Source organism: Anomalospiza imberbis, chromosome W (genome assembly GCF_031753505.1).
Source record: "Anomalospiza imberbis isolate Cuckoo-Finch-1a 21T00152 chromosome W, ASM3175350v1, whole genome shotgun sequence".
In the NCBI taxonomy this organism is placed as follows: Eukaryota; Metazoa; Chordata; class Aves; order Passeriformes; family Viduidae; genus Anomalospiza; species Anomalospiza imberbis.
In genome coordinates, this window is record NC_089720.1 from 5,425,989 (window position 1) to 5,439,746 (window position 13,758).

The 13,758-nt window shown below is 49.3% G+C and overlaps 2 long non-coding RNA genes across 2 annotated transcripts in view; both read left to right on the plus strand.

Moving 5' to 3' along the window:
- The window catches only part of LOC137464262 (uncharacterized), a 247,754-nt gene extending 235,320 nt beyond the window's left edge, over positions 1-12,434 (plus strand). The window contains exon 3 of the long non-coding RNA XR_010994139.1: positions 12,252-12,434. This is a non-coding gene — a long non-coding RNA (uncharacterized lncRNA). The remainder of the gene's footprint in view (positions 1-12,251) is intronic.
- Positions 1-13,758, plus strand: part of LOC137464258 (uncharacterized) — a 360,835-nt gene that overhangs the window by 264,676 nt on the left and 82,401 nt on the right. The window lies entirely within an intron of this gene.

Genomic DNA, 13,758 nt, shown 5'->3' on the forward strand with positions numbered 1-13,758 from the left:
CAACATGAGCCTTCGGCCAACTGAAGAAGGCCCTCATGTCAGCTCCAGCCCTGGGACTTCCAGATGTGAGTAAAGTATTCTTTTTGTTTTCTCACGAAAAGCAGAGAATTGCTTTGGGAATACTAGCACAAGATCTGGGCCCGTACAACAGGGCAAACACCTAGCTCTCTAAGCAGCTGGATGCAGCACCTAAGGGATGGCCAGAATGCCTCAGAGTGGTTGTAGGAGTGGCAGTAAACATCCAGGAAGCATGCAAGTTCACCCTGGGCCAGAAGATGACTGTGCTAGTATCCCACACAGTGTCTGCTGTGCTGGAAGTAAAGGGGGGACATCGGCTCTCCCCACAGATATTCTTGAAACAACAAGTCATAATGGTGGAACAAGATGATGTAGAAATTGTGGTAACTAACATTGTGAACCCAGCTTCTTTCCTCGGTGGTAGTATAGGAGAACTGGTGATCCATGACTGCCTGGAGACTATCGAAGCTACCTACTCCAGTCGCCCGGATCTGAAGGACACCCCTCTCAAGGACACTGAGACCTGGTTTACTGATGGAAGCAGCTACGTCATCAGCGGAAAAAGGCATGCTAGGTATGTGTCTACCACAAGCCGAGAGGTAATAGAGTCTAGATTGTGGATATTCTCAGTTCAGTCAGAGAGAAAAAGCGAAGGTTTTCTTACCAGGCGAGAGCCTGGGAGATAGTTGGGAAAGAATGTAAATAATTCTCTAATCTCTCTTGTTATTCACATTGTTGATAGATATGTTCTGCCACCGTGCGTCATTCACTGCACACCAATGGTGTGAGATGTTTTTACTCTAAGACCAATTAAATTAGTCCGCACGATGTTCCCTAAAAATAGAGCGGTGCATTTGAAATAAATCAGAGTTCATTCTCTTTGCCTTTGACTTGGAGTCTTCTTGTTACCGTCCTGCTCTACGGCGACATCTGGTGACACTCGTCGTGAAGTGCACCTACCCTGAAGGAACAGGGTCTGGTGGACCCCGACTGTTACTCCAGCCTCGGCTGAGGACATGAGCCCCGGCGCCTTGCAGGGGTCGCTCTGCGGCCGCGGCTGCTCGCCAGGAGCCTGAAGGCTCTGGCCGGACACCTTTACCCCCCTGAGAGAGGTAACGCTGAAACCGCGTACCTTCTGGAGAAGGCTTGGTCCTGTCTGGACTGCGGATCAGCTCTTAGAAGCTGAGGGCTGAGCGGTACAGTTTTCCCTGAAGTAGTGGACTGTCTGTCTCTTGAAGTAGACGTCTGCTAAGGGAAGGTTTCCTAACAATGGGGAACCAGTTATCTACGGCTGAATGGTTGGTCTTGGCCGCTTGGCGGAGTTATGCCCCTCACATAGGGGTCCAGGTCTCTAATGATGAGCTCATCACACTCTTGGGTTGGGGTCGGGACCATGGATTCCCTGCGGACCCTGAACGCGCCTTTGATCGTAGAGTCTGGCGCGGCTTGGGCCAATGCCTCCTGAAGGAGATGCGCAAAAAGGACGCTACAGCGTCCGTACTGTTCGCAATCTGGGGGTGCATCTACACGGCCATGCGTGGCAAGACCCAGAGAGGCAGCGGTTCCGACCGGGACATTTCGGGATTCTGGACACAGACCACGCCGCAGCCCGCGCCGCGGCCGGCCGGGCAGACGCACCTCGCCTTGAGCAAGGTGCCGGTGACATCATCCGCCTTCCAGGCGGCAGCCGGGGTGCCTTTGCCGCAACTATCAGCTTCAGCACACCCGACATTGCAAGGACTGCACGGGGCGGCCCCGGACCGGCGGCCGCCGCCACCGCCCGCGGCTCCGCAGCCCCCCCCTTTCCGGACTGCATTCGCGGGGGGGCCGGCGCCGCCCGCAGTCCATGGCGCAGCGGGGGTTGGAGCCCCCCCCGACTCCTTCACTAATGGAGCCTGCGCAGATGTACGGATCCCGCCCTCTTGTACTGCTGGGACCGGCAATGGAGCCTCTGACCCATCCCCTGGCATGCCCCCCGCCGCACGCGGGGGCTTCTGCTTTGCCAACGGGACAGGCGCAACTGCCTCCCGGCACGCTTCCCTGCGCGCCGTGCGGACCGGCGGATTTGATATCCTTTGAGATACCAGCGTCAGTTGTGTAGCAGCACATCCTGGGCGGGACCACCATGTCGTTCTCCGTCCTGCCCTCTGTGGGACTGGCTCCCGCGCCGGGGGCGGGGTCTGCCCTCCCCGCCCCGCCTGCCATGGCGCCACTCCTGCCGGCAGCGGGGTTCGCCGCCCCGCCCGCCGCTCCGCCCGCTGTTTCAGCGGCAGCAGCAGCCTTGCCTTTCGCTCCACCCTCCGCTCCGCTCGGAGCGAGCCCGCCGCCGCCGGGGCTGAGAGAAGCCGCCGCGCCGCCACGGTCACCAGCGCCACTCCTGAGAGAGACGCCGTCGCCGCCGCGGCCGCCGCCGCGGCCCCCCACCTCGGGACCGACATCGCCGACGGCGCCGAACCGACTGCCGCTGCCGACCCCGGGACAAGCAGAGTTGTCGCAGCCGCCGCCGCGACCGCCAGCGCCGAGAGATGCCGCCGAAGCCGCGCCGCCCGCTCCGCTTGGGCTGGCGGCGTGCCACGGCGTGGGGGAGACTGCACTCCCCGCGCCGCTTGTGTGGGCGGGGAGCGCCCGCAGGGCGCCGCGGCTCTCGCCGCCGCGCCGCCTGTAGCCGACTCATCAGCAGCGACTCCGCTCTGCGATTCGCTGCCGGCAACACATCCAGCCTGTTTGTTTCGGAGCCTGCATCCAGCCCACCACTCCCTCTGCTTCCCCCAAACTGCCCCGAGCTCTGTCCCACTGAGGCAGAGGCAGCGGGAGGGAGCACCGGCTTGGTCCGCAGCAGCGTCCCTGCTGCTGCTACCGTGGCTGGGAATGGGGATGGGGCCGCGATCAAGTCCGTTGTATCGTGGGGCAGCGCAAACACACCGGGAGCAAAGATCAGCCCCTTGGACTGGGCAGGCATGGGCGGTGCCAAGGCCCCCAAAACCAGGGTGGAATTTTATATTCCCGGGAAAACCTCCCCTGCCCGCGCCCCGCGCGTCCTGCTCCTGTTCGCAGAGCAGGAGGAGCGGGGTCCCGAGAAGCTGTGGCTTGATCCATGGCCGAGTGGGGTGGGGGGAGGGCGAAAAGCCGGAGGAATTACCGGGATTCTCACAGCCTGGTGGGGGCGTGCACCGAAATATAAGGTTGGAATGGGTCGCCCATTTGCGGGTGGCCATGGAGTGTCCCAGGGACCCGAGATTCAGGTGCCCCAAGTGATACCTATGAGAAGCTGGGGGGAGGGACCGAGCCGCGTGGGTCTTGGCTCAGCAGAGAGCCTGGGCTCTCCGCTCCCCCGGCCAGGTTTGGGACGCTTGGCCCGGCCCCCTGGACTGGGTCCTCCGCCTCGCCGAGCACTGCAGGGTCCTAGAGCCCGCAGGTGCTGCTGGCTCTTTTGGGAAAAAAAAAATAAAAAAGGCGGAAAGAGCTGTATTTTACTGGCAGCTCAAAGTACTGGAAAACCACGACAGCCTCGGTCCAAGTGATAGAATTAAGGGCTGTGGCCATGGCATTTCAGAGATTTCTCAAGTGTTTCTGAATTTGGTCAATTTCTGAATCGGGTCAATTTCATTCAATTGCTTTGAAAGCTTTGAGGATGCAAGTTGGACCTGAGTTCAATTTTGTCACTCAAGTTGTTCATTGAGGACATGACTGCATGGGCCAAAAGCCTTGCATGATTCTTCTATCAAGTGCACACACCTTGCAAAAGCAAATTGATGAATGCCAACCAAGGCTTGACCTGCTGCACTTTATTGGCTGGGATAAATCCCAGAGGCCTAAAGGCTTTGCAGCTGTGGCAAACAGATGTTACTCATCTTGCCAGGTTCCGAATTTGACTGATTTTGGTATGTGCACGTGTTTGTTAATACCTTCTTTTCTGTCATGTGGGCATCTGCTCACACTGGGAAATGGGTTTTGACAAGTTGGACTGCCAGTCCTTTGGCAGATTGACAATGAGTTGTTACTATCCTAGAGTTGGTAACTGATTTCTTGAAATTCATAATAAGAGTTTGGAATCTCTTCAACCATTCTGAGCCAATATCCAAATTGAGGTTTTGATTGATTGGAGTTGGTAAAACTCTCGAGCTGTGTTGGTTCTCTTTCCTGCAAGGGCCCTGCAGGAGGGCACAAACACCGCCTTTTTCTTTTTTTCTTTTTTGTAAACAAAACGGAGGAAATGTGGATATTCTCAGTTCAGTCAGAGAGAAAAAGAGAAGGTTTTCTAACCAGGCAAGAGCCTGGGAGACAGTTGGGAAAGAATGTAAATAATTCTCTAATCTCTCTTGTTATTCACATTGTTGATAGATATGTTCTGCCACTGTGCGTCATTGTCATGGTTTGGCACTGGCATCATGCCAGTGCCCCCATGAAAATACACTTTTCTAAATAATTGCTATGAGATGTGATCAGGAACAGAGATGAGCAGGTCCAAGCTTGATAACAAAGGGGAAAACTTTATTAAACTACTACTACTATAAAAACTACAAACACTAAACCCAGGATGAAGACCTTCCAAAACACCCCTCCTCCTCCCACCTAATTTCCAAACAAACGCAACAGTGAGACCCCACCCAGGATCCTGATCAAGTTGCCACCCTTCAGATAATCAATACTCAGTCCATCAAGGGAGACAGGAGTTTCTCTTGTGCCACAGACTCCCCAGGAAACACAATTGCCACCCTTGTGTTTCCATGTCACACATGGCAACCGCCCGGAGAAAATCTGCCATGGTGACACTCTCCTTTCCATGTCACAGTGCTCTCACCACCGTGCATGGACAGACTGCTCATAGGGCTCCTTTAAAGATGCTTTGCCAAGGACCAAGAAAACAACAGTTCAGCATCTCATCTCGGGACTACAGTCCCCTCTATTTCTCCTGGGGCTGAGGGTCCAAGAACAGAGATCTTCTTCTTCTCTTCTTCTTTTCTGAAGACAGAGGGCCTCTCTACACCTTCTTCAACTTTCCTCTGTTCTCTTCCTTCTTCTGTTGGTAGTCACTGAAACAGGTCTCTTGGCCTACCAACGCATCCCCCTAAGTGCAGCCTCTGTTAGGAGAATTTGGTTCAGTCTATGGCTAACAAGAAAAGTCCAGAAAGTCCAGCCACAAGCCACTCCATCATCTCCTTCCAACTCAAAAATTTCCTCTTCCATCATCTCAGATCCCAGACTGTCTCTCTTCTACTTCAAATCAAGGAGTAGTAATATTTTACAAAGCCTTCATTTCCCAGGAAAGGGTTAAAAGTTCAGACTCCCTGGACGGCTGATATCTCTGCCCAGCAGCCGATTCCCAAGGCCAAGGCTGGGTGCCTTCCCCCCCCCCCCCCCCTCCTTCCTCCTCTGCCGGCAAAGTTACAGGTACCGTCCGGACTCGTGGTCTCTTCCCTCTGGGGGGAAGAACGACAAAGGCATCTCCGCTCCTCTCCACCTTTCCGTCCACAGGAGCTGGCCCGATTCCAGTCCTTCTACCCCTCGGCTCACCACGACCAGGCCTCATGGCTTCCCCTCCCCCACCCAGCCCCATGGCTGGGCAGGGGAGGTCTGCACAGCACCCTTACCGGAACCAAAGACAGCGAGCTCTTGGGAGTTCCTGCTTTTAACCCCCTGTGTTCTCAGAGGCGTGTCCATACCTTCAGTGGTCACTTCAGGTGCCAATATCCAAACTTGACCACTGATTGGTTTGACCCAACTTCCTGAAAAAATCACTTCCATGTCAAACCACGACAGTCATTCTCTGCACACCAATGGTGTGAGATGTTTTTACTCTAAGACCAATAAAATTAGTCCGCATGATGTTCCCTATAAATAGAGCGGTGCATTTGAAACAAATCAGAGTTCATTCTCTTTGCCTTTGACTTGGAGTCTTCTTGTTACCGTCCTGCTCTACAGCGACATCAGATAATTACCAACCAACACCTCAGCACAGAAGGCTGAAATAATTGCCTTAACCCAGGCTTTAGAGCTGGCAAAAGGGAAGAAAATCAATATTTTCACAGACTCGAGGTATGCATTTGGGGTAGTCCATGCACATGGAGCCATCTGGAAGGAAAGAGGACTGTTGAACTCACAAGGAAAAAGCATTAAACATGCACAAGAGATAATAAAACTGTTAAAGGAAGCCCAGCTACCTGAAAAGGTAGCCATCATGCACATCAAGGCACACCAAAAAGTGAGCTCTGAATTGGAGGAAGGAAATGAGCTGGTGGACAGAAAGGCAAAAGAAGCAGCTAAAGGTGAGGTTGTTGAGACAGTTGAGGCAGCCCTAATCCCAGATGGACAAATTTATGTTGAAGGTAAGCCAAGGTATAGTAAAAAAGAAAAAAGTCTTATTGAGAAAGAAAATGGAAGCTATAATCAAGAGGGGTGGGCTGTTACAGATGAAGGGAAAGGAAGGCTTGTGATCCCCTCTTACATGCTATGGCCATTAGTGAAAGATGAACATGAGAAAACACACTGGGGAATAGATGCCTTGTATAATTACTTGAAAGACAGAATCCTTGCCAGAAACTTGCAAAGTACAGTGATTCAGGTGACTCATCAATACACCCTTTGCCTCCAAACTAATCCCAAAAATATCCCTAAACCAAAACTTGGGCAAATTGGAAAAGGATTTGGACCTGGGCAGCAATGGCGATTTGATTTTTCAGAACTACCCAGGAAAGGGGGGTACGGATACCTATTGATGTTAACAGATACCTTTTCGAGGTGGCCAGAAGCTTTCCCTACGAGAACTGCCAAAGCTGAGGAGGTAACCAAAGCTGCGGGGTCTGTTGTTGTCGGGCCTCACTCCCTGATTGGGGTGGCCCGGAAAGGTGGAAAAGTCTCTCCTCCAACCCGAGCTTCCAAAGAAAGACTCAGTAGTCTTCAGTCATCCAGTCTCAAGGTAGTTTATTGTATGTTATCTAAAAGATTTCTCCCTGAGCTGCTGCGGTCTGTTCAGCAGTCAGGCAAGGGCACACTCCCACAGCCAGGGGGCTGGTGCCTTCTTTTATATCATACATTGCGTATTAGATGTTTATAGTTTTTCTCCAATGCCCATCACCTATATTGAATGGTGACTTTCTACTCTAAACCAATCTGTGAATGCCAACATCTCCAAGAACATGGAGGTTAGGAAGAAGAAAGAAAGAGGACAGGGCACACCCAAGTCCCTCCATCTTAGAACTTCTGACCCCCATGTACAAAACTCAGACCCCTCTGTACAAGGCCTAAACCCCCCCTGTACAGCAAAAATTCTTCCTTTCACTTTGTGACTACTTCTACTATAATATCGAAACTTTTGTGATTTCTTGTTCTTCCTGCAGGGTTGGTAAATTGTTCCATGGATCAGGTTCAAAGCCACAGGGGTCTGCGGCTGCATTCCAGGGTCTCAAATGCTTCTGACCTGGGCCCGGAACATCCAAGAGTGTCCAAGGGACATTCTGGGTTCCGACACAAAGCATTGTTACAAGAAATAATACCACACTTTGGAGTCTCAGCCACGATGTGTTCAAGTAGAGGGCCACATTTTATTTCAAAAATTGTGCAGCAAATTAGCCACCATTTAGGCATAGACTGGGAACTTCATACTCCATATCATCCTCAGTCAAGCGGTCAAGTGGAGAAAATGAATCACTTAATTAAGCAGCAAATAATAAGACTGGGACAGGAGGCGAAGTTACCTTGGCCTCAGACTCTTCCATTAGCATTATTATGAATACGGACCAAACCAAGAGTAAAAGAAAAATTGAGTCCCTTTGAAATACTGAATGGGAGGCCATATAGAATTCAAGAAGGGACAACACTCACTCAAGTAGGGGAAGAAACCCTACACAGATTTATGGTGGCCCTAAACAAACAACTTAGAGAAATTGAGAAACATGTGACTGGGGCTGAAAGCAGAGAATTAGATGGACCAGTACATGATGTACAGCCTGGGGATTATGTATATATTAAATCTTTTGCAGAGAAGACTCTAGAATTGCAGTGGGAGGTACCATTCCAAGTGCTCCTCATCACCTTCACTGCAATCAAAATTAAGGAACAAAGCACCTGGATCCATCTCACTTGGGAAAGTGAAGAAGGCTCCTGAGGGACTCTGGAAAATTATACTGGGTGACAACAAACTGAAATTAAAACTTTCTCGGGAAAATAAATAGGATGTGGGTAAAATGATAAGCATAGTTTAAGAATAAAAGTTTGTAGTTATCATGGATAATCAAGTAAGTGTAGCCTGGAGAGTTGTGGCATTTGTGATTATCACTATAGTCACAACTAATGCAGTACCGCTTGCATATAATGTGACTGGTATATATATGTGCCAAGGGAAAGCCTACGACTCTGACTCCCATAAGTCTCTGCATCAGATGCTAGAAGTTACAAATGCAACTGTGTGGGAAGGAAAAGATATTTGGGGATGTGAATATGTGTTTGTCCAGGAGAGGTTCAATGAATTTAATCAAAAACCCATGAAACTTATTCAAATTGGCCCTGAATGCTGTGACAAATGCTTAACCAATTGCCCAGAGTTTACACTCAGAAGACGGTTGTGCAATCAAGGATCTTAAGATTGATTATGGTATAACTCAATTTTGTACTGCTTCCCGAATGGATAGGGTTAAAATAACTCAACCCGTACCAATGCTGAGAGAAACCACATCTACTCAAATCACTCTAGAACCCATGGTTCCCATAATTACCAAAATTGGACCATATGCTGTTAAGAAGGCTGGAATTCAAAAATTGCTGATTAATCCAAAGTGGTCATTAAACCGGGTAGAGATGGCAATGCAAGTAAATGCCTCTGCCATTCAGCCCGAGTGTGCTCCATTATTAATAATAAACATACCACTTTCTAACTTTGACTAATTAGAGAGTCTTTGTCCATGATTTTCAGTTTTAAGGATTCACTGCCATGATTTTGATTGGCAATAAATCTGTGGATTCCTAGTGGAAGCAAGATCAGGTGACATGAAAAGAATACAGAGATGCTGCTTGACACTGTAGGGAGAAAATTCATGTAGCCAAAGCTCAGCTGGAGTTGAAGCTGGGCAGAAATTGGTGGGAGAAATAGAGTTTTTTCAACTATATTAATGGCAAAAGGCAGTGTAAAAATAATATTGACCCATTACAGGATGAGGATGGTCACCTCACAAACAGGGATATGGACAAAGCAGAGATATTTAATGCATTCTTTGCCTCTGTCTTCAACATTGATGATGGACAAAGGGAGTCTCAGTGCTCTGAGCTGGAGGACTGTGACTGTGAGAATGTTAAACTCCCAGTCAACCCTGAACATGTGTGGGATCTGCTTCTCCAGCTGGATCCCTACAAATCTATGGGGCCTGATGGGATTCATCCAAGAATCCTGAAGATGCTGGCTTGTGTCATTGCAAAACCTCTCTTGGTGATTTTTGAGTGCTCTTGGGAACCCAGAGAGGTCCCAGCTGACTGGAAGATGAATAATGTTGTCCCAATTTTCCAGATGGGCAAGAAGGAAGACCCCAGAAACTACAGGCCTGTCAGTCTCACTTCAGTACCAGGTAAAATCATTGAAAAGATTATTCTGGGAGGTATTGAAAAACAGTGGGAGACCAATGAAGTCATTGGTCACAGCCAGCACGGCTTCATGAGGGGAAAGTCCTGCTTGTCAAACCTGATTTCCTTCTATGACAAGGTAACTAACCTAGTTGATCCAGGAAAGCCAGTAGATATATTATTTTTGGACTTCAGCAAAGCTTTTGATACTGTCTCTCTGTCTTGATTTGAAAGACAGGTGTCTGCCAAGGAAGGTGGGTACTTCCCTTGGAATGGAAAATATGGGAAAAGGAATAACAGTTCTTTACTAGTATGTATATGTATAACAAGGCAAACAAACAAACAACAACAATGGCAGCAACAAAAAACAAAACCAGAAACCCAACCACAGCATTCTCTCAGCTGTCAAGCCCTTTCCCCTTTGGTGTAGTTAGGGTCATAGCTGGCAGGGGTGCTGTTGCCTCCTGGCAGGACAGGTGCAATGATTCCCCCACAGCTGCAGGGGGCGCTGTGGCATGAACTCAGCCACGTCTCTCCACATTGGTAATAGCAGACGCCCGCAGAAGAGATAGAAAAAGGGCTTCCATTGCATCCTCACAGGGTCTGCCAATCTTGGTGCCCCTCCACATGGCGAAAGAAAGAAAAAAAGGAAAAAAATCCTAACCTCCACCACTCTCACAGGATCCTTTTGCACAAAATGTCCAGCACACAGCTGGATAACCATGTTACATGACAGGTGAGCAACTGGCTCATGGGTTGGGCACAAAGGGTTATAGTGAATGTGGTAACATCAGACTGGTGATGGGTCACAAGTGGCATTCTGCAGGACTCCATCCTTGGCTCAGTGATTTTCAACATCTTCATTAATGACTTGGACTCAAGAGTCGAAGGAATACTAAGTAAATTTGCCAACAACACTAAATTGGGAGGAGCTGTTGATTCCCTTGAAGGCAGGGAGGCCCTGCAGAGAGACCTGAACAAATGAGATATGGGCAATCACCAGCTGCATGAAGTTTAACAATGGCAAGTGCTGGATTCTGCACCTGGGAAAGGGCAACCCTGGTTGTGTGTATAGACTAGTGAACGAGAGGCTGGAGGACAGCACTGCAGAAAGGGACCTGGGGGTCCCGGTTGATGCAAATTTGGATATGAGTCAGCAGTGTCCGGGCAGCCTGGAGGGCCAACCATGTCAAGGTGCATCAAGCACAGCATTGCCAGACAGTCAAAGGAGGTGATTGTCCCACTCTTCTCTGCACTGATGCAGCTTCACTTTGAGTCCTGTGTGCAGTTTTGGTCACCACAATATAAAAAAGATATTAAACTATTAAAGAGTCTCCAAAGGAGGGCCACAAAGATGGTAAAGGGCCTGGAGGGGAAGTGTAGGAATGTGCCCCCTGTTGACAGAGTGACCAAATTATCCTTTGTCTCCTTAAAAAGGAAAAAAGCCCAGAATTTTCTTTCCTCAATTTGGTTAAAAGACACCTCATAAGACCTTGGGGACTTCACCTCAAACTTAAGGATAGCCAATTGGATAGAAGCCAAAAAGTCCTGCCTAAGCAATTCACTAGAAAAAGAAGAGAACAAAAGAAGTAATCGCTTTTGTGAAGTGTTTTACCAGGAGCAAGAACTTCTTGCCCTAGCTCGGGTTTTCTCTGCAAAGAGCTTTGCTATTTTGCCTTTTATTAAAACTTTTCTGTTTCCAACACTGTCTCAGAAGCCATCCTGCTAATTTTATGCCATCTGAAGTAGCTGAGCTATCTCGGGTGTGATACTTTTCTCTGAGAGCTTATGAGACCTGACTTGAAGAGATAAGTATCAGGGAAGTTGTATGAGGAGCAGCTGAGATCACTTGATTTGTTCAGCCTGGAGGAGACTGAGGGTAGACCTCATTGTGGTCTTCAGCATCCTCATGAGGGGAAGTGGAGGAGCAGGTACTGATCTCTTCTCTTTGGTGACCAGTGACAGGACACGAGGAAATGGCATGAAGCTCAGTCAAGGGAGGTTTATGTTGGATATCAGGAAAAGGTTCTTCTCCCAAAGTGTGTTCAACTTCCAAAATAGAAATCCAAAGAGTCAGACCAATAGCAGGTGCTTTAAGATTAGGATGTTTGTGCAGGAATTATTCCACAACAATAAAAGATACTTGGATGAATATGATTATGAAAAATGCCCCCATTAAATGCAAAATCAACAACATTCCATCAATGGGACATACAGTGTCCTAGATTGCAAGATAATGTGTGTATTCTATTTGCCATCTGTTAGAGGTGTGGCAGTTATGTTCTGTTAATTGGGCAGTTTTCTTTATCTCTTCCGCAAACCAATCCTCCCTCCAGAGAGACATCTGCTGTTAATGGGCCATTGAGTGTCACTGCATGACTGATAAAAATTACATCATCCCATTGTGAGATGCTCCACCCAGGGGGAGGAGCCAAGCATTCTGTCCTGGATATAATCTGAGATTTTGGGACACCAGGACAGCCTTTTCCACTGGATTCCCAGAGGAAGACCAGGCCCATCTATACCACCACTGGATCTTCAGAGGAAGACTACACCCTTCTACAGGATCACTGCTTCAACAGTACCACATCTGCCACTCCAGGAGGACTGCAGCCACTATTTCAGTTGGACTGCTACTAACACCCTGACCCACAGGGTGACAGGTCATATTCTGACTCTGTCAGTGTTGTTTTGTATTACTGCATTGTTTATTTTATTTTTATTTTCTTCCCTAATAAAGAACTGCTATTCCTGCTCCCATATCTTTGCCTGAGAGCATTTTAATTTCAAAATTATAATAATTTGGAGGGAGGGGGTTTACATTACCCATTTCAGGGGAGGCTCCTGCCTTCCTTAGCAGACACCTGTCTTTTTCGAACCAAGACATACAATCTGGGTAAATGAGGACAGGACATGGACGACCCATCTACCTTTATGGGGGAAAGTAAAAAGATATACTTTAAGAATGTTGACTTCATGCCACTTAGAAAGAAAAAGGTCTTTGGAAACAAAATTATGGGGAAGAATAAAGAGGAAATAATGATAGTCCTTGGAGACACCCTTCAACCAGAACTGTAGTAGGGTGGTGTCATGGCTTTGGTGTTAGCTTATCATTAATACACTTACTTCTTGTTATGAGATAGGATTAGGATTTTCTAAAGCCTTCTGGGTTTACATTCTTGTAGAGAACTTTCTCACACAACTTTCTGTAAACAACCTATTGTTTTGCATTCTTTCATAGAGGCGGAGAAATTTGATAGACTGGTAGTTTGTCCAGTGTCGTTGGAGAGGTGGCACGTTCACCCTCCAATCCACTGGCACCTTTTGAGAACTATAAATTGATTGGAGTCAGAAGAAATAAATTAGTCTCTTCATCGTGACCAGAGCTGTTGTGTGTCATTTTTCCTTGTGTCCTCTGGTGACATCTGGTGGCCGCCGGCATGTACTACAGCTTAGGTCGGGTGAGAATGTGCTTACCCCCCCCCCCCCCCCCCTTTGGTGTTTTGCCAGCTGATTTAGTGCTCGAAACCTTCATCGGTTTCGGGATGAAATCTCTGATGTTGGATCTCTGGAGGGATGTCCTGGAGAGGAATCGTGTTTCTGTCTCCTGAAGTGATTTTGAAAGGCTGTTTTTATGGGCGAGGCAGCAGGGGTCCTTTTCTGACCTTAAGGAGGTGATGTCCCGAGAAATGTGGTCTCAAGTGGGGGGCAGTCTCATAGACGCCCTGTTTGATGACTGCTCTGTGGACGTTGGGCCACTGCTGGTGCAATGGAAAATAGTAGACACGGCTTGGCCGGGATCTGAATTTGGTAGCTCTCGGAGCTCTTTGGGGGAACCGTCCGTCTCGGACGTGGACGACGGGGACTCTGAGTTTATGCAGGATGCAGGTGCCTCCCCTTCTCCCCGAGACGATGAGCAGGAAGGCGGCTCCTCCTCTGAGGTGGATCGGGCTCCCAGCCCGCTGGCCTTGAGCGAGCGGTCTGTGGAGCCGGCTCGGCCGCCTCGCCCCGCCCCGCGCCGCAGACGCAGTGAGCCAGTGGAGCCGGCTTGGCCGCCTTGCCCCGTCCCGCGCCCCGCGCCGCAGACGCAGTGAGCCGGGGGAAAAATCGCCCTCTCTTTGTGCCTTCCCGGCGCTCGGGGGCGAAGCGGGGCCCGTGGATCAGTCCCCGCCTCTGATTGCGTCTGATTCG